The following is a 23500-nucleotide window of genomic DNA, read 5'->3' as shown; positions in this document are numbered from 1 at the left end:
GTCTTCATGCTCCATTTCCAGACAATGACTTATGACGAGGTCTACTGCCATGCTTAACAAACGAGCCCACAGCCAGAACTATATGATTCAATAATAGTTCTAAACTCTTTAGCAGACCAGAAACCATGAGTGGAGAGCTACACTCAAAATGTTCTCACCCATGGAAATCGCTCAGAATGGAGCTGCATATCAACTTTCCTCAATCCAATGAAATATTTTGACATGCTACAAACAGCCCACACTCATAAGAGAATTATGAGAAACGATATTTCACTACAACTGCCCCACATGAGAAACATACCACAGAGCTACCTGAAATCTGTCCCGCGTACCCAAAATGTAATATGTGGGGCAATACCAAAATGCTGTCCAGGTGATTTTCCTCAGGTAATACGAGTGCTCAATTCTATAATAATTGTACAACCTTGTGCTTTGCTGAATGATGCATACAATTGAGTAGATAATGTTGTCATAGGCAGGAAGTGATAAAGGAAAAATAAGGTGATAGAGTTAATTGCTTTCTTACCAACGGCCCACTTTTTGAAACTCCACTATATCACTTTGCTCCAGTGACACTCAGCGGCGGCCGGTAATTTTACTGGGGGAGCTGCACAACACTCATACATATACCTCACTAACACCCATTCATTCACACATACCAATTCGCTACACTCACTAACAAATACACATACATTTCTACATAGACGCACGTTCCCGGGAGGATTGGGACTGTTGCCTTCCTTCATTGGCTGGAAGGCAGCAGCCCCAAGCCTCGGAGGTCCCAAGAGGGTTGGGACTGCTGCCTTCCCTCAGGTTGACCTAAGGTCAGATAATGAGGAAAGACAGCAGTCCCAATCTTGTCAAAGAGGGGGATGGGGTCAGTGAGATTGCTGACCCCACCCCACTCTGTGAAGAGGTGTCACTGATTGACCCTCAATCTAGGGCACTTCAGAGGTTAAAACTGAAGTGCCCAGGTCTGAGACAATCAGTGATGCTCCCCTTTGTCACATGGGGAAACGCCTCGAGGCACTTTTGCCAAGCTGAGGAGGTCGCGCCCACAGGGCTGGGAAATCCTCAGCCTGGCAAAGTTCAGCTCAGGCAGCAGGAACATACACATTTAGGAAATGTCTAGCGCCGAGCTGCCTGACCTGACCCGATCCAGAAGTGTGTCTGTCAGGCTGACCTTTGTTCAGCCTGACCAGGTGCGCAACGCCCAATGGACTCAAAGGGCTTCAGCCCCCCCCCCCCCCCCCCCGTCGTGTTTGGCTGCCCAGGATGAGACCGCTTCCCGGGCATACACACAGCCGCACCAGAGTACTTCACAAAGACCTTTTGCTTGTTAATGAGTCACTCCTGCTTAGAGCCCCTGCAGCTCCACTCTGCCTTTTGCTTGAAGAATCAGCCCCCCCCGAAATTTTTTCTTAGCCCCCCCCCCCCCGAAATTTGACTCTAGTTGCGCCTCTGAGCCTGACAGACACTCTTCTTGCCTGGAAAAAGGTGGGGGTGTGGCCACTCAGCCCCGACTGACAATCCGCTGCTGGTGACAATATTACATCACAACAACAAACATAAAAATGTGCTAATACACGCAAAAGTAAATTGTCACCATACCAAAAGTAAATTGTCACCTTGTAACACTGGGACAGTAAGGAAAGTTGTGTAAAACTCAAGGACGAGTCCTTTAGTCATCTGCACCATGTATTTCTTGCACTACAGGCTCTGAAAAGCACAACCGTAGCCTATTAATTTCCGCTGACAGTACGATTCTCAAGATAAAATTATGAAACTTAAATGAGCTATGAATTTTGTAATGTGGCAGAATCTTTACTAAAGCTACTTTTAAAAATGTAGGATATTTTTTGCATAAAATGACAGTCAAATAACTTTAGTTTACATGACATTTGTATGAATCAGCCATGCAATGTATTTTAAGATCTGTTTAAGTAAACTAACACTATCCATGAAACGAATGATCAATTCGAAAGAGTTAGAATAAGGTGTGGCATCAGGGAAAAATAGGTGCGCTTCATGCAGCCAAAATGGTAGTGACCAAGCGGGCAGTATGGTTAGGAAATTTGCCAGCATTGCCCTTGAAAGATGTCCAATTAGAATACATGAACCAAATGTGCATAGTTTTCTAGGCCAAACATAAATCAAACATGTAATTGTGATTTTTGTCAAAGTTAGCATACCTACATATGGAAATATTAGCTGTTCTCGATAAGCCAGCCTTTCAATCCCATTTATTTACTACATGTAGTGTTAGAACATGGCGATGGAAGGGAAAAAAATTATACATTTTCACTTCTGAAATAAAAATCTACGATGACATCCATAAAAGATAACACCTTGTTCAATGCTTAAATTTGGCATTGTACACTGCCATGTTGGATTGAGATGCATCATATCGTGAAACAGAAATAGAGTGGTGAAAAAACTAAACACCAGAGAGAAGTTACAACAAAAATGAAGGTAATCTTTCTTTCCTTTTCCACACTCTTTCTATATATGCGATAACAGTCAACATAAGCAACTGTATGGAACAATCTCAACCTTTGCAGTTGGCAAGCTCTCTTATGGTGCTGAAGATGTAATACGACTGTTTAAATCACCTAGTTACAAACCATTAAAAAAAACATTCTGACAAGCGGTGCCTCTTTCTTCACTTCGGCTCATGGTACCACAGTGGACTGGCTGAATACCAGATGCTACTCAGCAGAGTCTAGAGCATTCTCTTTAAACCGCGTTTCCGATGCTACTGATGTAATCCAATTACAATATAATGCAATGCTCGAATTTCCATATTTCAGACGCCTTTCATCCCAATAAGGCAATTAACCAGTATTCAATTATTTGTGCATCAATACACATGTCGACACCACGTTTAGTTTGAGGAGGCAGGGTTTCCCAAGTCCGCAAAGACTTAAGTAGTAATTTCTAATACGAAGATGTAATCTTCGTATTGAGAATACATGGCAGAATTAATCAAATATGAATGGGTGCTGCAAACTCGTGCATCATCAATGCTCGGTTTAATGGGGTCTAAATATACACACGTTACCTGTCCTTCAAGAGCTCCTTCCACAGTTGCAGTGCAACAACCTACCCGAACCCACAAATAGAAACCTTAAAAGACAAGGCGCTCAAGGGCCTTTATACAATTCTAAGCGATTAAGAAACAGCAGCAGCCACGGGTAAACAGTTAAAAATGCGAGGAGTGGAAATCACCCCAGACAAGGCTTAGAATATATGCATGGACACCGATGAAAAAATGGTGACGAGTGAATGTGAAAACAGCAAAAACCACACAAATGCAAACGACCGTGCTTCAGGCAAATACTAGCCAACTGTTTCATGTCAGTGAGGAAATTTTCAGATACTGTGGTGAGAAAATGTCACACGTTCTAAAAGCAAGAAAAACACGGCTGTGAGGATCTCTCTCCAACGCTGCGCGTAAAATTATAGAAGCCAGTATGGCATGCTGAGATCCAAACGCTGCTACCGTATTACTCATGCTTTGTGGGATTTCTAAAGCTTAAACTGAGTGCTACAGAATTCTATGCATGCGGACAACAACTGTATCCTCTTAATATGTTTAAATGACATTTCTTTTTGCAGAGCAGGGACGTGCCGGAGCTCACAGCATCCATGCCTTCACAAACACAGGCTGCCACTACTCCTACACCCTAAATAATTGTGTGATTCATACATTTCTCCCCCCACTGAGTGAAAAGCTGCCACAAACAGAGGTTTCTAGATGGAGCATTCTTAAGGGGAAAAAAAGTGTACAAGTGAACGACATGCAAGGGTCTGAGGAGCGCGAGGCACAAACCAATCTCGACGAATCATTAACGAAGGATGCAGGTTAACTCACCTGACGTTCGTTTTTTGCCGACCTTCGAGGACCGAGCAGTGAGAACCAGGCAGACCCTCCAGGCTCTAAAACCCCTCTCTTAAAATAAATTCCAAGTCTTGCGATATAATGATGACAAAAAGGGCGCGCTGCGAGCTCGTCCTCCTTGGCTCAATGACAGCTTCACTAGCGAGGAACTCGGCAAACAGCAGTGGCGGAGTAGAACTTGATCCGAGCATGCGCAGTATCCCATTTCCAGGCGCTTGTTTCTTCATCGCGGCATGCGATGGCCTACTTCCAAAGCCAGCCGACAGAGCTGCAAATGGAACCTCATCATTAACTACAATGAACACAATCGGAGCTACCCCAAGTCTATCGATCCGGCCCGTGGCGGCTCATCTCACTGGAAGTCGCTCCTGCCACGTATAATTGCTGGCAGTATTTCACTGAAAACGTGCCCCAGGCAGATAAACCTCATCGGATTTGTCGAGGCAAGCCCATAACTGGTGCAATAAAGTGGAAACTTTAGGCAGGCTGGCAAATGACCTTGATGACAGGTTAATGACATCGAAGTTAATCAGCTCTTGTTAAAAATAAACCCAAAAAGGTACACCTGAACTGGCAGGCTTACCAGAGAGCAGAGCTGCCAAAGTAACATCAATAAAACGGAATATATGGCAAAGTGTCAAATCTACAGAGACGGACTAAAAAAAATAAAAAAAATATGAGGTTCTTTCAAAAAGGGAAACGGGATTAAAACCTATCAAAGTAGAAATAAGAACAGTGGTTGTTGATCTGCATCAATCAAAATCTTTGCTAATCAGAAGATTTGCATTGATAAAATGCTAATTGAAGGTCCAACTGTATTACCCGATTCCAAAAATTACAATTCGAGAAAATAATTATTGCTCCTCAAAAATCATAATATTTGTGCGAGAGATTGAATTTATTCAGTAAATTCAAATTTCCGTATGAACTAAAAGTGTACATTTCTAATACGCTATGCACACTGCCTTTAGTATATCCGATATACACAAACGGTTGGATTATAAAGCTACATTCTCTAAATGCATTTATATGGGTTAAGTTTCGTAGCAGAATACAAATAGCGACAGCAAAAATTCCTGTTCAGGGGCGCAATGTTCCACAAATTGTTTACTGTTCCAGAGATTTAGCCTATTTTAGTAGTCAAACCCCAAACTACCACCAAAATGTTTCAGACAATCTCAACAGCCACAATAACGATAAGCTGTTCTTGAAAGAGGTCGCGTAGCGTGAGGGAAACCCCTGGCGATTAAAAAAAAAAGTTTGGCGCCAAGAAAATGAGAGAAAAGTCGGGCCGAAGTGTTGAAGAACTAAAGTACCATCAAGGTACGCTTAAATCTAAGACATGGGGTGCCGTTCGTGTAGGAGAGTCAGAGTGCTTGAATCCTCTAACTTGTGAATACCTAAGAGTCCTGGTGTTGACGCTACAGAACTTTCCACCTGCCTCAGGAGAATACTGGTTTTCCACGCTACCGCTGGGAAGGTACAAACGACGGGACTGCAAGGACCAGCAGCCCTGCAATTACCATCAGCTGTGTTCTCTTCCGCCACGCCCAGACGTTACAAAACAAGTCACGGCCCCCGCTTCACGGGACACGCGCGGGCGCGCGCCGGGCGAAGCCCGGGCCAAGGGCGGGCCCGTCTGAGCCCGTCCGAGACCGACAGAGTCCGGGCCGGGCCTACTCATTAACATTTGTGGGGTAAGGTCTGTGTGGTGCGGATTCGTTTGCAGGAGGGATCTCGGGTCGTGACTAACAACTGACTCCTGAGTCCAAACTCACACGTTGAATAATGAATAAGCCTGGAAACAGAGAAGGGATATCCTCGTTGCCAACCGGAGGAGCCCTAATGGGAACACTTGATAATTTCCTTGTGCGTGTCCAATCGGTTTTAGCAAAGGACATAGAACTAACTGAAAAAAGGCTGTCATTGGATATTTTATGTGATAAGAGGTCTTCTTTGGGAACTATCGTCAATTCTAGATCTCCACCGTGCCATAACTCCGCCATGCAGGCAACTACAGGCCTGGCATCTTCTTTGAGGGAGGAGTGTAACAACGATGTTATATCACTCACCTCCCCTTTATCTGATACCTTGGGTGAAATGGCTGAACGGTCGCCAGTAGGTACTATTGCTTTACAACCTAAGCCTTTAACAACTATTAGGACCCGCTCTGCTAGTAACATCAAGGGGGGTCCTGCCAAACAGCATACAGGCTTAACTTGGGAAAAAAAAACGTAGAGGTGGCCAGCAGATCGTGGTGGATAAAAATGCGAATTCTGGTCCCGTGAGTGGTCCAAGAAAAGACGTCGTCTTATGCCCCCAAACTATTACAAGCGAAGGAAGGGCAAATTTGTCATTATCCGAGGGAGATGACCTCGCGAAACAGGGGGACAAAGCGCTTTGGAAAAAATTGGATACTATCCTGAAAAACGCATGTGCTCCTATTTATGATAGGCTGGGGTCCATTGAAAGTAGACTTGTGTGCATGGAACTTTCATTGGCCACGGCACAGCAACGGGGTGGTGGAAGGGGACTGAACCCACAATTGGAATGTACCAATGAGCAAATCCAATGTAGTAAGACTAAATCTACTACGAATGACCAAGCCAATGCTGCTGTAAATATTAATTCTTTAGGTTCCCAAGAGCAATATGGTACAGGGAAGAACGATAACCAGCAGAGTGGGAAAAATCATCCAGCCTGCGGCGGTCCCAATAGAATCATGCCTGAAGCAGCAAGAAATGTTGATCAGGCCGCACAGGCACAACCTCTGGGACAGGCCCTTCCAGATCTGATTGATATACATCTTCCCCCAGAGGCTGCCCCATATGTGGTTGTTTTAACTGGGGTCCCACCTCTGGCAACTGGCACTAGGGAAACGTACTGGGCCTTAAAAAACAAATGTACATTCTGGCTCAATACTAAACGGCCTTTGCCGGCCAACATGCGAGCCGAAATATTGCATGTAAGGAGGGTAAACTGGGTGGGCAGAAAATCTAAGACAATCAAGGGGGATTGTGTCATCATTAACTTTAGGGATAGATGTTGTGTTGATCATATTTGTGGATGGTCCCAGGATGTTGATTTTCCATCTCCAATCAGTACTGTACCATTGTCTTATTTTTATGCACCGGCCCCCCTGTCTTTGTTTGGGATATCTGGAGGGAGAGTCATGCAAATGGGTCACCCAGTGGGGGACATCAGGTCTTTCAACCGATTTGATGTATTGTCCGGACTGACTGATTGTGATTGACAGAAGTATAGTAGTGGATGCCCCAGCCCTGAAATGGAACATGTAGTCCCTGAGATAGAAAAAGGGAAAAAACTGGGTGGGATGTCTATAACAGCAAACTCTAGTGGGGACAGCACTGCAAATGCGCTGTCTGTCGCAAAAAAAACTACTAGGAATATGGAGCAAGGCTTATGCCTTGAGCCTGTACAAAGAATATCTGCTACCACACCCTTGGCTGAAAATATAGGACAACCTAAAGGAGCCCCTAACACGGTCGGTTGCACAAAGTTCTTATCCTGGAATGTGGCGGGTATGGGATCTAAATTAGCGTCATCCCTATGGTCAGATTTCATCGACGACCATGATATCTGCCTCTTCCAAGAGACATGGTCGGTAGAGCCTGTATTTAGGCTAGGCTATCTGAATTTTCATGTTCCAGCAGTCAAAAGGCCAAAGGGTCGGCCAATAGGAGGCTTGGTTATATGGGTTAAACAATGTATAAAGTGTAAAATCCAACCTATCCCAAATCAGAATAATGACATCTTAGGAATCAGGCTAAATTTTCCATCAAACTTGCACGTAGACATATATAATGTCTATGCCAGAGGTTTACCAGGTGGCAAAAAGTCGGAGGTGGTATCAACATTAAACTCCCTTGTCGAGTCAAGATCTACCGATGCGTTCCCACTTGTAGCAGGTGATTTTAATACGACTTTTGAACCGTTGGGCCATCATGACTTGTTCTTAACGGAGGAGGAGGACCTGGGGCATCCCGCAGATCGAGATAATGATAGCAAGCAAATGGACAGAGGCTGCCCTGAACTTAAAGGGGTTCTGCCTGACCAACCAACTGAGGGCGACAAATGGCAGGACCCCTTCTGTAAGGGCGCGGTGTAAAACCTATGACAATGGCATTAGGTCTAGCACTATAGATTATATCTTGGTCCATCTTGGGATGTGGCATGGTCTCTAGGATATGATGGTCAAACCTCGAATTGAAAGCGATCACAACCCATTAGTAGCCTATTTTAGATCGGGCATGGGGGAAGGATCGGAAGGGACAATTGTTATGAAAGGCCTGACTATTCGGTCATCAAACGATGAACGTCACCTTAAGTGGGAAAAAGTTTTAGAGCACCCCGACCTTGTGGATAGCATAAAAAGCAATCTTGATGAGGCGTTGACATTAATGAGGGTTGGCTGTAACAATAGTCAACCTTATTCAGCTGTAGAAAATATACACAGTATGCTTTTTGCTAAGCTTAAAACTTACTTCTGTAGGCCAGTATTTGCAAAACGGGTTAACAAAAGAAAGAAGGAGAACTGGTTTAATGCCACCTGTAAACAAGCTCGGGAAGAGCTAGGAGTTGCGCTTAAGCAAAAGGATTTGAATAAAATAAGATTAGTTCGTAGCAATTATAAGAGGGTACAGTGGAAAGCTAAGAAGGATTGGGAAGAGAGTGAGTGGCAAGATCTCAAGGTAGCATGTAGTGGAAAGAACCAGAAGAACTTCTGGGATATTTTTAAGTGGAAAAGGGGGGAAATAATTCAAAGTCCACATAATTGTGTTCCACAGGACTCTTGGATAGAGTTGTTTAAGTGTCAATATGCAAAGGATACAGAGGATACTAGTCTATCTCACCAAGAATGGGGCTTCTATAAGGAGCCACCTTTTAGTAGTAAGGAGGTTGATAGAGCGCTTGATACTGTGACCCCGGGCCGTGCACCTGGCATGGATTCAATTCCTGCTGATGTGTTTGTACATGACAGGCAGAGATGGCGCCCATACATTACTAACCTGGCCAATGCTATTGCCCAGGGCATGGCCATTCCTCAATCTTGGAAAGGCGCTGAAATTGTCCCGATATACAAAAAAGGGGACAAGTCTTTGGCTAGCAACTATAGGCCAATCAGCCTAATAGATGCTATACAAAAAGTCATGGGACGGCTGGTCTTGGGCAAAATCCAGTCCTGGATGGAAGATGGTAATATCTTGAGTCCTCTACAGGCTGGTTTCCGTCCCAAGACCAGCACCATTGACCAGGTTTTCAGGTTCTTGATATTGTATTGGAGGACAGTGGTATTAGAAAAAGGCGTCCTGTACGCAGTGTTTGTCGACCTGCGGGCGGCATTTGATCTAGTCCCGCGTGGCAAACTGTGGCAAGTTCTTCAGGGACTGGGGATGGCACCGGAGTTGTTGGCACTTGTCATTCGCTTACATGAGGACAATTTCGCTCGGGTACGTTGGGGTGGGCCGGGAGAGGTTACGGACTCCTTCCCCGTGGAGAGAGGAGTGCAGCAGGGCTGTGTCTTGGCACCTACCCTGTTCTCGCTCTTCGTCAACGGGGTGGCCGAGTTCCTCTCCCAGGTCCCCACGGATGCTCCGGCTATGGCTGGAGCTCGCATCCCAGTCCTCATGTTTGCGGATGATACTCTGCTGATTTCGAAAACTCCGAGTGGCCTCCAGCTTACCTTGCGGCGCTTCGAGGAGTTTTGCCTATTGCGTGGACTAGAAATTAATGTCACGAAGACCAAGTTTATGGTGCTTAATGGCCCTAGACCTAATAAGATCTATAGACCGTTCAAAGGTGTAATTCTTATGAACGGATCTTCCCTAGAACAGGTTGATGCATTTACATATTTGGGAGTAACTTTACAGAAAAACATGCGTTGGAATAGCCATATAGATCTCTCATTACTGAAATACCAACAACAGACTGGCATTCTATTGAAACGATTTAAAACTTCACAGTCTCAACCGACGGAGCCACTCTTAGAGATCTACACAATGAAGATTCGTAGCTCGTCTCTGTATGGGTCTGAGCTGTGGGGGCATGGCAAAAACCCACAGCGACTGAATGCCATGGAGAACGAGTTCATCCGGAAAGTTGTTGGCGTCCCGCAAAGTACTCCCCTGCTACCACTCTTTTGGGATCTTGGCTTGAAATCTTTACAGGATGTAGCTTACCTGCGTCCTCTGTTGTATTGGTGTAGGATATGGTCAACTAAAGCACTTAGCCATTATACCCGGGGCCTAAAGGAAATCATAGAAAAGGATTCCTTCCATAAAATAGATTGGCTGAGGTCTGTAAAATTGTTACTTTATCGCATGGGGTTGAGAGACCTATGGGATGATCCTTATAATGCGGTGTTCCCCTCAAAAGAGTCTGTGAAAATCAGATATTGGGAGATGATCGGTTCGGAATTATTTATCAAGGGGTGTTCATCCCTTTTAACCGGCAGATTTCTGGAATTTAAGGTTTATAGCAGACTGGAACCATATTGGGGCCTAATTGAAGTACCGTCTGATCGTAAACTCTTTTTCCAGTTTAGGATAGGTACACTCCCGCTACGATCATTCACTTCCAATTGGGTAGCAGGGTCCGAAGATAGATGCCCAAAGTGTTGTGACAAGAACGAATCTATGAGTCACTTTGGTTTTTTTTGTCCGCTCTATACCATTCCGCGAAAGAAATGGGTGCTACCTGTCTGCCGATTAATGGGTACCCGAAGGCATGAGGTGGCAATGAGAATCTTGTCTACTGACCCAAGTCCCATTATTTCAATTGCAATGTCAAAATATATAAAGTGGGCTTGGGCAATTCGGTCTAGATTGATTACTGCTAAAGTGACTTTCAATTAGGCACCTGATTGGCTTGTTATACTCTGTGGGTCGTTTCATGGTCGCATCCTTGTGTATTGATTTTTTTTTTTATTTATATGCTATTTTTAAAGCTGACTTATAAATGTAATCATGTATTGATATTATATGTTGATTTATTTTGTATGTGATTGTTATAGGTCACTTTTCCGACTTAATTGTCGAATAAAGTATTTGAATTGAATTGATAAGCAACGTGCTCAAAAGTTCCACTTTCGTGCTGGAATGAGGGGGTTGGGTTCCAGTTGGTAGCATGGTAAGAATCCCAAAAAGGGATAGAACCACTGTCCCACTTCAAAGAAAGGAATGGGACATTTCACCTGCTCTAAAAGGAAAAATATAAAAGTAAGACCAAATAGCCTCTTGCGGGTCCTTTTCAAGCCAGGAAAATGACACAACGAGGTCCAGACAAAGGATGCCCGTTTGGTCTCAGCTTTGTTGGGGGCATGAAACCAGCTTACCCATTGCTCTCAGAAATTAGTCTAGAGTGCCCAAACTAGGGGAATGCTATTGTGAAACACGAAGGAGTGAGCTAGGTTGCATCTGCTGCACATGTATGCAGACTGCTCCCAATTCAGTATATAGGGCAATGTAATCCCATCCAAAGTGGGTGAGGGGAATCTGACAGTTGGTGTCCAAGTCCAGAGTACCAATCTCGGGGAGGCAACATGTCTGCATTATTTCTCCTGGAGCAGATAAAGAGTGGCTCATGTCCCACCTTTTTGTAAGGCCTCACTTGCCACCACACTGACCAGGAGGCAAGGTCTTTAACACCTTCAGAGGAGTGGAATTTTATAAAAGGTCTTCTTGTCGTCCAAGGGACTAAATGCTTCAGAGATCTACTTGTCCATTTTGGTGCCATGCTGTGAGATGACAAAATATAGCAGTGTTCTAATTATTTTTAGAGCTCTGTTAACACCCTCTTATATTATCACTGTTTGGATTCTAGGAAGGTTATGATTATACCAGACTCTGAACCTACCAGGGTTATATTTATGTGAAATCTATGAATACCCACAGGCTCTGTTTATTAATGTGCTCTGATCAAATCAGATGTTTGATCTCATTAGGGCTCAGAATATGGCAGGTCTGATTATTGCCAGGTTTAGGACCTAATAGGCTATATTATTGTTCTAACTGTAGCATTGCTCTGTTTCTGACGTTAGTTTCTAAAGAAGCCTCTTATGAATTGCTCTGACAAATGTACTTTTAGGCATTCACTCAATTTTACAAAATGTTACTGTAAATCAATCGTGATTATATTTGCACTCGAGGGCCTATGCTGCAACCAGAGGATGCATCACACCACTCAGAGTGATATTGTCCACCATATTGTCTAGTCTGCCATAATCATGTTTGCCAAAATTATGAACATATACCAAGAGCCAGATCAATTATTAATTTTCGTTTTATAACTAGATGAACTATGCAAGGTACTGTAGATTCCATATGTTATAGGCAGATTATCAAAACTGAACACATGCAAGATTGGCTTAGATGTGCAAAAGTAAAGAAAGATTTACTCGCATCAATATTTTTGAGGGAAAAAAATCTATTTACTGGGCCTGAAAGTAGGCAGGAAGTGGTAGTTTCCAGGATGGAATGCCCTGGGAGTTTGTGCACATTCAACTTCCACAATATAAGGGTACCCCACCACCACCAACTCCTTGCCAACCTATTCCAACAGTGGGAAAAAAAGTTAGAAATGTACTGCCAAGGGCCAGAGTAAAACTTTTTCCAGAGAGGGTGATCCTCCTCCAATAAAAAGGTGGGGGTGTAGAGAAAGGAGTTTGGGGTGAGGAGTGGAGGGGGAGGGGGTGGATATTTTCCACTGGAGAAAAAAAGAAAAACCTTAAATTAATTAACGTAGATCTTCACATTAACAAACATGCACTTGTATATTTGCTAATGCAATAAATATCAGTTAGGAGCATTGTTTCCAGACCCACTTCTTTGAACTATTGTGAATTCCTGAAAGTAGTAAAACTGCCACAATGCAAGTTCATACAACTGAAGATATACTTTGTGACTTTCTTTAAGAATAGGGTCCCTAATTTTTTAGGTCTAGTCTAGCGAAAGAAGCGTATGCGCTGCACTCGCAATTGCGAGTACCTTTTGGAATCGATTCTGCCGAGGGCTTGCATGCACGCGTCTGCATGGACAAACATGGCTGCTCTTGCCATTTGTCCATAGCAAACAGAATGCGCGTGTCCGTAGTCCATACGGACTGCGGACAGCCTGACGCCATTTTGCATTTTGGTGTCCCAGCAACGAAAATGCTGTTTCCTGTACGGCGTGGAAGGTGTCCCAGCAACGAAAATGGTTATTTATTTATTCTTAACTGGCACGTTTCTTAAAAATGCAGCTTACACTGAGTTTGTATTTATTTTGTTTAAACGTGCGCCGTGTAACTTGGTGCGCATTTTTGTGTGTTTTTTCGTTATTAAAAAGGCTGCTTTCAGTACGCAGCTTGCCGGGGTTTGAAGAGTTTGGAGTACGCCGCTTGCTGCATTTTGGCGTTACAGCGATGGGAATGCTGTTTCCTGTACGGAGCTTGTAGTTGTTTGATGACTTTGTATTTATTTTGTTAAAACGCGCACCGTGTAACTTGGCATTGGCATACTACTTTCACTCTCCTACTCCACACTGCTACTCTTCACACACTCTGCTACTCTTCACACACTCTGCTACTTTCCATTACTCATTTCTGCTCCTCACTCTACTACTTTCTGCTCCTCACTCTACTACTTTCTGCTCCTCACTCTACTACTTTCTGCTCCTCACTCTACTACTTTCTGCTCCTCACTCTACTACTTTCTGCTCCTCACTCTACCACTCGCTACTCACTCGCTACTACTCACTCTATCCACTCGCTACTCACACACTTTCTACCTCTCTCTACTACTCCTCACTTTCTACCTCTCTCTACTACTCCTCACTTTCTACCTCTCTCTACTACTCCTCACTTTCTACCTCTCTCTACTACTCCTCACTCTCTACCTACACCTCTCTACTCCTCACTCTCTACCTACACCTCTCTACTCCTCACTCTCTACCTACACCTCTCTACTCCTCACTCTCTACCTACACCTCTCTACTCCTCACTCTCTACCTACACCTCTCTACTCCTCACTCTCTACCTACACCTCTCTACTCCTCACTCTCTACCTACACCTCTCTACTCCTCACTCTCTACCTACACCTCTCTACTCCTCACTCTCTACCTACACCTCTCTACTCCTCACTCTCTACTCCTCACTCTCTACTCCTCACTCTCTACTCCTCACTCTCTACTCCTCACTCTCTACTCCTCACTCTCTACTCCTCACTCTCTACTCCTCACTCTCTACTCCTCACTCTCTACTCCTCACTCTCTACTCCTCACTCTCTACTCCTCACTCTCTACTCCTCACTCTCTACTCCTCACTCTCTACTCCTCACTCTCTACTCCTCACTCTCTACCTACACCTCTCTACTACTCTCTCTCTGCCTCTGCCCCTCTCTGCCTCTGCCCCTCTCTGCCTCTGCCCCTCTCTGCCTCTGCCCCTCTCTGCCTCTGCCCCTCTCTGCCTCTGCCCCTCTCTGCCTCTGCCCCTCTCTGCCTCTGCCCCTCTCTGCCTCTGCCCCTCTCTGCCTCTGCCCCTCTCTGCCTCTGCCCCTCTCTGCCTCTGCCCCTCTCTGCCTCTGCCCCTCTCTGCCTCTGCCCCTCTCTGCCTCTGCCCCTCTCTGCCTCTGCCCCTCTCTGCCTCTGCCCCTCTCTGCCTCTGCCCCTCTCTGCCTCTGCCCCTCTCTGCCTCTGCCCCTCTCTGCCTCTGCCCCTCTCTGCCTCTGCCCCTCTCTGCCTCTGCCCCTCTCTGCCTCTGCCCCTCTCTGCCTCTGCCCCTCTCTGCCTCTGCCCCTCTCTGCCTCTGCCCCTCTCTGCCTCTACCTCTCTCTGCCTCTACCTCTCTCTGCCTCTACCTCTCTCTGCCTCTACCTCTCTCTGCCTCTACCTCTCTCTGCCTCTACCTCTCTCTGCCTCTACCTCTCTCTGCCTCTACCTCTCTCCGCGCACACATATGCACATATATATAGTTTCAAGTTTAAGAAAAGCTTTATTCGGCTGCTATTTAAAACAGACATAAAAGCACAGAACAATTATACAAAATTACATTACTATTCTTTGCAGCAGTTTATAAAACACAATTCATTTACAGTTAAAAAAAAAAAGAGAAGAAAAAAACCGATTCCAACAGTTAGCATTCCAGAATAATTATTTCCCTGATATAAAACACCACTTTTAAAAATTGTGCTAATCTCCAAGCTATATTTTCATTTTCCAATAGCTGGAGTTCAAACATGGCTTGGCGGCACTGTCTGAGCCCTAAGTTTTTTAAAAGTGGTATAATCTAGACTTTCCTCTGTGCCAAGTAAAATTTGCAAAACACTAAATGCATGGTAGACTGGTCAGAGGTATTGTCACAAGGGCACAGTATTAAAACACGTGTCCAGTCAATCAATTTCGGGAAGGACACAAGTCTATGTATGATTCCCAATCTAAGCCTAGTTAAAAGAAATCTATCAAAGGTACCAGGTAAAAATGATGAATAGGGCTCCATCCCTAAGTGGTGCGTATTAGCAGGTGATGCCTCACTGTAGTTTTCTCCCCCCACCAATCTATTTGCATCCAATGACTGGAGGCCCTCTTTCTTTAGGGCCTTTCTTGAAATCTCCGTCATTGATGTAGGGTTTAGGAAATATTCTGGGTGGCCCAGGTCATTCATAAAATCATGAACAAATTTGAGCCAGGGGATTGTAAGCACCCCTCTAATCTCAGAATATCTTTTAAAATTGCCCTATTTAACTTTGTCTGGTCCTTACACCAGACTCTGTGCCACAGTAATATAGGCTCAATTTTTCCAAGATCCGCAATGTAATGTTGGCAAATAAAGGAGGAGGTACTGGGGGGGGGGGGTACAGAGAGAATGTGCCTTAAAAAAGTATTTTAAACTGTTTGTAATGGGGTGGAATCTACGAAGCCCCACACCCCAGCCCCATAAATTGCCATAGTCACACATTTTGCTTTATATATATATGTAACACTTCAGAAGGGGGTTTCCTACCTAGTTTATTTTTAGCAAAGGTTAACAATGCCGTAGTGGATCTAGAAAATGTAATTTTTTGGGCAGATACAGCTGCAGCCCATGAGTCGTGATGGTTAAAAAGTATGCCTAAGTAGGATTTTTTTTTAATAGATAATAACCTCTCTCCATCAATATACATTTCACGGGTCTTCTAGGTCCCTTGCCTACATCTCATGACATAGGTCTTGGCTATGTTAGTTTTAGGACCTAGGTCCCTCATAAACATACTAAAACTATCCAAGGCACACTGAAGGATGTTTTGAGTGTGTGCCATCAATACGGCATCATCCGCATATAGTAGTGCGGGGATAGGACTGCCCTCTATCTGGGGATAATCTTTACTCTGGAGAAGCAGTGCCTCTTCAAGGCCATTAATATAAAGATTAAAAAGAAGAGGGGCCAAGACACAGCCTTGTCTGACCCCTCTCCTGACTGGAAAGGCTTGAGTGCATTCACTCTTCTGGCCAAACCGGATATTTGCGGAAGCTCTGCTGTACAGCCGCCTTAAGAACATAATGATTTTTGGGTCGACCCCTATCCTTTCAAGGACCTCCCACAGTCTGTGATGTTTGACTGAGTCGAACACCGCGGTGAGGTCAACAAAGGCCATGTATAAACTACCTTTTTTTGCTCTTGTGTACTTGCCTATCAATAATGAGAGGTTAAGGGACTGTTCAATGGTGCAAGGACCATCGCGAAATCCGTATTGCAGATCGGATAGTCTGACTGTCCTCTGCCCTGTCAGAAAGGCGGTCCAGAATGACCCTTCCTAACACTTTCACAGTAGAATCCAGGAGAGAAATGGGTCTATAACACCCTGGATCTTCACAATCTCCCTTTTTGTAAATATGATTTATTATAGATTGTGCACAAGTCTGGGGGAGGGTAGACTTTATACTGGCATTAATAGCCTGGGTTAATATAGGCCCCCACAAAGGAAAATTATGTTTAAACATATCGACAGGGACCCTATTGGGTCCAGGGGCCTTACCACCCAAACTTTGTGCTAAAGCTCTAGTCACCTCCTCCAGGGTAATTTCTAAATCAATTTGTTCACCGATATTGATATTGCAAGCATCAGAATTCCCCGCAGGATTCCCCTGCTCATTATACAACTTTGAGAAATGGCTAGCATATGCATTCATATATATATGTATGTGTATATTTTGAAGAAAAGGCTGCCCCCGGACAAAAGTGCACTCAAAACAGGTATATTCCTCTTTTTATTCCAGCAGAAACCGCAAGGAATTCAATTTCAGAAGGCAGGCCTTACGCGTTTCGAGCTAACACAGCTCTTGTTCACAGGCCGATGTCGAGTGAGGCAAATAAAACGAATAATTCGCACCTGATCGCGATTAAATGCATTCCGCCCCCAGTGAGCCTCAGGGTAAATGTTCTCAAATGCATTGTCGTGCTGGTCGCTCTGCTACAATTTAGTCCCAAATAGGTATGTCCCAAAGTCGACAACATAAACACACAGTGACCCCAGTGGGTAAACTAAAGTACATACTGAGAACTGTGTTAGCTCGAAACGCGCAAGGCCTGTCTTTTGAAATTGAAGTCCTTGCTGTTTCTGCTGGAATAAAAAGAGGAATATACCTGTTTTGAGTGCACTTTTGTCCGGGAACCTTTTCTTCAAAAATGTATGTGTATATATATATATATATATATATATATATATATATATTCACTGAAAAAACCATAGGTTTCACACATGTTATAGTTAGCGGAAATTTTACTGATAAAAAACCAATGAAATTGCCCCGTTATAGTTAGTGCTGGCAACTATAACTCACGCGACCGCAATCTTCTGCTGATGACATATGTGTCTTTATGAAAAAAAAATATTTGTAATATATGTATAGCTAAAAATGTATGGAAGAAGACAGGGGCAAATAAGTGTCTAAATACAGTATTAGCATCAGCAGAGGATTGCGGTCGCGTGAGTTATAGTTGCCAGCACTAACTATAACGGGGCAATTTCATTGGTTTTTTATCAGTAAAATTTCCGCTAACTATAACATGTGTGAAACCTATGGTTTTTTCAGTGAATTTGCAAGGTTTTTTAAATGCTAATTCCTAACTATAACGTGTGTGAAACCTATGGTTTTTTCAGTGAATTTGTACGGTTTTTTAAATGCTAAGTGACTTTACGCCATTCGTGGCGTGCGCGCCCACTTAACGCAGTTCGTTCCGTGCGCGCACGGTGCGCTTCGCGCACCGTGCGCGCACAGTGAGCACGCGGTGCGCTTCGCGCACCGCGCACCCACTTTACGCAGTTAGTGCCGTGCCCACGTTACGCTAGATGGGCCATGTACGCACGATGCGCTTCGCGCACCGTGCGCACATGGAGGACATATTATGCGCTTCCTTGTGATAGGTAATCTGTTGAAATTTTTTGGGAAAATTTTCTGTGCTCTGATAAGCCATGCACAAATGGTGGCCTTCGGCCACCATTTGCACAAGGGGTGGAGAAAGTGTGGATAGTGTTTTTTTTATTTTTATTTTTTTACCGTACGCTTACGGTAAGCGTACGGTAAGCGTACCCCGCGAAATTGCCGAAAAAAAAATAATGCCGTTTTTGCTCTTGGGGGATGTTTGGGGACTCCCTCAACATGACTATGTGAGAGGGAGTTGTCAAAACATCCCCGTAACATGTTTTTGGCCATCATGTTTGATACATAACACTCAGTGCGGTAGACAAAATGGCGGACGCCGCTTCCTGGTTTCTGCCGATTCGAATGTTTACTAAGATCTAAGAGCCAATCAGAATCGCGCTCGCGCACGCCACCGTACGCTTACCGTAAGCGTACGGTAAGCGTACCGTAAGCGGGCTCAGATATATATATTGATTTAAAGGCTATTTTCTCAGAATCTACTGAACAGATTTACACCAAACCTACAAAAGGCACTTCCTTGACCTAGGGACTACCTCTCTGCCAAATTTCTAGTAATTCTGTTCAGCCGTTCGGGCTGTAGCTCGTTCTAAAGGTCCTATGGAAAAATGCATGGGAAAAACGCGTTTTGGGACCCCCCTTTTATCTCAGCCCCCGCTTGACGAATCCCCCCGAGACTTTCAGGGTAGGAGCGGAGCGTAGCGCCCCACCTATTTTGAGAAATTCGCGAGGATTCGTCGACCGGCGCCAAAGTTATTCAAAATAGAATGTTGAGGTTTTCCTATGGAAACGTGGTCCTAACTATAACTACCTACTGGCGACCGCCAGTAGGTAATATATATATATATATATATATATATATATATATATATATACACATATATATAAACCGTGATCAAGTTATCTGTTGATAGCGAAACACGTTGGTATTTACTCGAGACTAGATGCTATTGAATAAATAAAGGAAATTGGGATAAACGAAGAAATCTGTGAGTGCGTACTATTTGACTTCCTGAGAAGGAAACTTTGGTGCATTAATGACGGCATGGCTCTGTTGCAGTTTCGCACCGGATAAAGAATCGCCAGGGGTCCACTGAATGGAGCCGAGTTGTGGAGATATATTTATATATACACATACATATACACACACACACATCTGCATATCTATACAAATATAAATGCATGCGTATACATATATGCATACATATGCATGTTATGTACATGAAAGTTTCAAAAACACTAATAAAAGCAAAGCTAAAAAGCAACCGAATTACAAACAGAATTGCTTTAACTTAAACGAGGGCGAGACCTATTGCATTTTCAATGCTTGTTTCTATGTCCAACCTACCGGATAGCAAGAAATGTCTGTTTGCAAAGAGGACTATTGTGAACTTACATTGAGCTTAAAGCCCGTCCACTGCTCATCACTAGTTGGCTTTGTCACTCATTCCCTTGCTTCTTATCTGTTAGCTTGTGTGGACTTTCCTTCCTCTTCTTGTATTTTTCCCTCCACTGGACCATAGCCTTGTTACACAACTTCTTTTTAATTTTGTTTTCCAGCCGTAGCCCTCGGTATCCATGTTGCTCTCTTACCCGAGTGCTTCTCCCCACTCTACCTTTCTTTTTTTTGGTTGCTTTTAGCCATGCTGCACTGAATCGTGCTGATGCTGTACAGCATAGCTAAAAGACATTGGAAAAGCCAACAGTTCCCAAAGCCGAGATATAGTAGCTTAGACCATGCTTGTTTTCACGATATCCATAAGGATGCTCTTTCTGGTTTTACACTGATTCTACATTTTTTTTTTTTTTGAGTACTTGTATGCATCAAAAACTTTTTATTAACTGATGCCTAAAGAGAAATGGAAATTGAATTTCTCCTTAAAAAGCAAACAATTGTTTTGCAAAATTGCATTCAACCTACACCAACCCCCAAATTGTAAATATTTCGGTCCATTTTATTTTAAACCACTCAACAATGTTGCTCTTATTCTACTGCATGTAATTAAGGGCACTCAAGCAGCACTATAAATAGCCACACATGCTTACGTTTTGCAAATGTGTACATGTTTTTATATTGAAACTATTGACAGTAATGCAGGCTGAGCTTGAATTTTCTTAGAAAACTTAACCTTACAGTTAAGGCTTTGCACTACCCTATGTATTCACCCACCAATCACTTGCATGAACTTATGTATCTCATACAAGTACTCACATCTAACGCCCATTAACTCCACCTTAAGAAACTGAGGTAAATGCATGGAGAGATCTTCCGTTGAGAACACAAGACTAATCCCAATAATCATCGTCCACTGAATTCATCCACTAAATTCAGGTTCCATAACAAAATGGTACTTGCGATAAAGCATTTCAGTGCCTTGTCAGGGGTAGAAAGCACAATATGAATGCATTTGCATTAAAATAAACTACTATTTTTACACCCTGCAATGTCTCATGTTTAAGTGCTGTGATTTAAACGCCTCCATGTTGAAACTGTTTTTGAAGTTCATGCACCTCAACCATCTTCCGTGATGAACGTAGGGCAGCGTAGATTCAACACATATTGAATGCACAATGGAAGTGAAAGTAAATAGGAGAGTTTGTGACATTGTCAGAGGTATGAAGCACTATTTAAATAGGGGCTCTTCAACATTTTCTGTAGTGACAGCTACTTCTAAATGAAAGTCCTCCTGACCTACTAACAAATGTGATCACGGTAATATAGAGACCAAATATGTCAACGTTACAATAGTGTGAGAAGTTGGCCTGGTATATGCTGTCCACTAGTTATAGTGGGCACCTTGCACCAGTCCAAACAACCCTTATTGATGATAGGTTTAAAGAAAACCTTTATTGAAAGCTATCCTAGTGTGGCTATGGAGAGCAGCCTTCAGACTAAGTCTAGAAGGAGATTAAAGCAGCTTGGTTTACAAGATCATAACCTCTTGAATTACTAAATGAAAGTTGAACCACACAAGGTATATATAAAATATATGTATTTCTAAACACTCACTACTGACCTGAAAGCAGAGGGGACAGAGCCTGGGTCACTTGCTAGTGACCATGGGCACGACAGACGAATTCCCACCGATGTCGGGTGTTTCAGGTGCGAAGAGGTGAAGCTCGACTCTGCAGCCACGAGGACCAGGACGCGTCGACGACGACCAGGAGCTGGATTCGAGCTATCCCACAAAGGATGTCGAGTGCTGCGGTGTCAGTGCTCGGATTGAACCCAACAAACCTTGGCAACAGCAACCCACGCAGGAAGAGAAAAGATGCTTCGGTGCGGACCCGCAAGGTCCTGGGGACTCCCCAAGCGATGGAGAGTCGGGGCACGTCTGGAGCAACCAGGTAAGCCCAATTAAAGTTAGTTGCCTTCACAGGGACCCACCAGTCTACGGACCAGGGATCGCGAAGGGACCTCGAGAGGAATCACACAATACCAGCCCACGAGACACTCGGGAGTGTAGACCAGTAATCTTCGGTGGAGACACTGCTCGGGGTGTGGACTACAAGTAGCCCAAAACACAGCCTCAAGGATCGACGAGAAGCATATGCACTTGCAAATGTGCATTGTGTCCAGGGGTTCTGGTTCCACGGTTCCCACGAGGGCTACGGGTCTCAGCTTTGCTGGGAGCTCGGGTCAGCCTCTGGGAAGTCTGGGAACCCACCTCCTGATTTGCAATTTCTTCGAAGTCCGGCGGGAGCTTCGGAGATACAAACCGGTCAGATGTGTCTTAGATGCCTGCCTTGCAGGAGAGTAACTCCTTTACTCCAAGGGAGATTCTTCAGTCATCTAGCGCCTTGTAGATTGTCAAAATTCCAGGATTCTGTATCAGAGTTTCTTCCAGGTGTAATCTAAAGTCCTGTAGCCTGGGGTTCCCATCTTATACCCAAAGAAGGGGTGGGACAATCTCTAGGGACCCACCTATGGGAGGGTCAGGAAAGAGGAGTGGCTACACCCATTTCCTTTGTCCAGTTTCACGCCAGAGCAGGGGCTGATAGCCCCTGCAACCAGTTTGAACTGGACTAGGCACAGGGATACCAAATGTGCCCCCAGTGCAGACTTCAAAGCACTCTTGGAGTGCACCCACCCAGCCCCAATACACTAAAGCCTGTCTCGGAGGTGGTGACACCTTCCTGTGACAGGAAACCGATTGTCCAGGCCTCCCCTGCCGGAGTTTCGTCCAGCATCAGGAGGGCAGACTCATGTCTGTGGCTGGCAGCATCCATTTTGTGATGCCAGGGCTCTGTTAGCTGGTACCGGGTATACCCGTACTGTCATGTCTTGCCCTCTAGAAGGGTCGAATCATGCTCCAACACAAGTTCCTGGTGTGAGGGTATGAGTACAAGGTGTTTAACACCAAACATAACATGTTTCCATGCAGCCATTCCAAAGTTAGCATTTACCGTTTGGTTATAATGCACTTAAGGTATATGATCTGGCTGCATCACAAACAACCCCGGAATAAAGGTTCTGAAAGCTGCAGAGGGGCTCTGCTCATGCATGGGCACCCTCTCACATGAAACCCAGCACCCTGCCTTTAGGATTGTTAAGGCCTGCCATAGGGGTGACTGATAGGTTTACATGTGCAGTGATATGGAGAGATATAGGGAATCTATATCTCAGTAAGGGGTGCATGCACCACTTTACCCAGGCTGCAGTAGCAGACCTGTGGTGTCATTTTGGAAGGCTTCCCAGGGGTAGCATAATACATGCTGCAGCCCCTGGTAGGCCTCTGGGGTACCTATGCCCTGGGTAGATAGTATACCATATACTAGGGACTTATAAGGGTACCCCAGAATCCAATCTGAAGTGTACCTAAAGTACTGGTAATCAATTTAGAGAGGAAGCAGCTATGCTGGGGTCCTGGTTAGCAGGGCCCCAACCAGACTAGAGTCGAAAAACAGTGAAACATCAGCAAAAAGTGGGGGTAACCATAAGAAACAGATCCTACTCTCCTACAAATATGACCACCATAAGCAGGATTATCAGGAGTGATCACAGAAGCAATCTAGGTGAAGTTACCAGCAGAAATACCCTGAAAACGCTTAGCAATAATAAATACCTATGGAGGGTTGAGCTATAGCAGATTAATAACATATTAAAATAAGGAGAGACAACAAGATCACTGAGGACTTGGATGAATAGGCCTAGATGTTAAAATTATTAACTCTTTGAACAATAAA

General features: G+C 44.3%; 1 protein-coding gene across 16 annotated transcripts in view; it reads right to left on the bottom strand.

Annotated features, from left to right (window-relative positions):
• PLEKHA5 (pleckstrin homology domain containing A5) overlaps window positions 1-23500 on the bottom strand; it is a 1155627-nt gene that overhangs the window by 766201 nt on the left and 365926 nt on the right. The window contains exon 1 of one of the 16 annotated variants that reach the window (XM_085652703.1): window positions 3875-4044. The exons of the other annotated variants lie outside the window; for them this stretch is intronic. The gene's annotated coding sequence lies outside the window, so the exon portion shown is untranslated. Of the gene's footprint in view, window positions 1-3874; window positions 4045-23500 lie in introns of those variants that run through there. 16 annotated transcript variants of the gene reach the window in all.

The sequence above is a fragment of the Triturus cristatus genome, chromosome 4_1 (assembly GCF_964204655.1).
Source record: "Triturus cristatus chromosome 4_1, aTriCri1.1, whole genome shotgun sequence".
Taxonomy (NCBI): Eukaryota; Metazoa; Chordata; class Amphibia; order Caudata; family Salamandridae; genus Triturus; species Triturus cristatus.
Note: the sequence above shows the minus strand (reverse complement) of the source record. Positions and strands in the feature narration are given on the sequence as shown.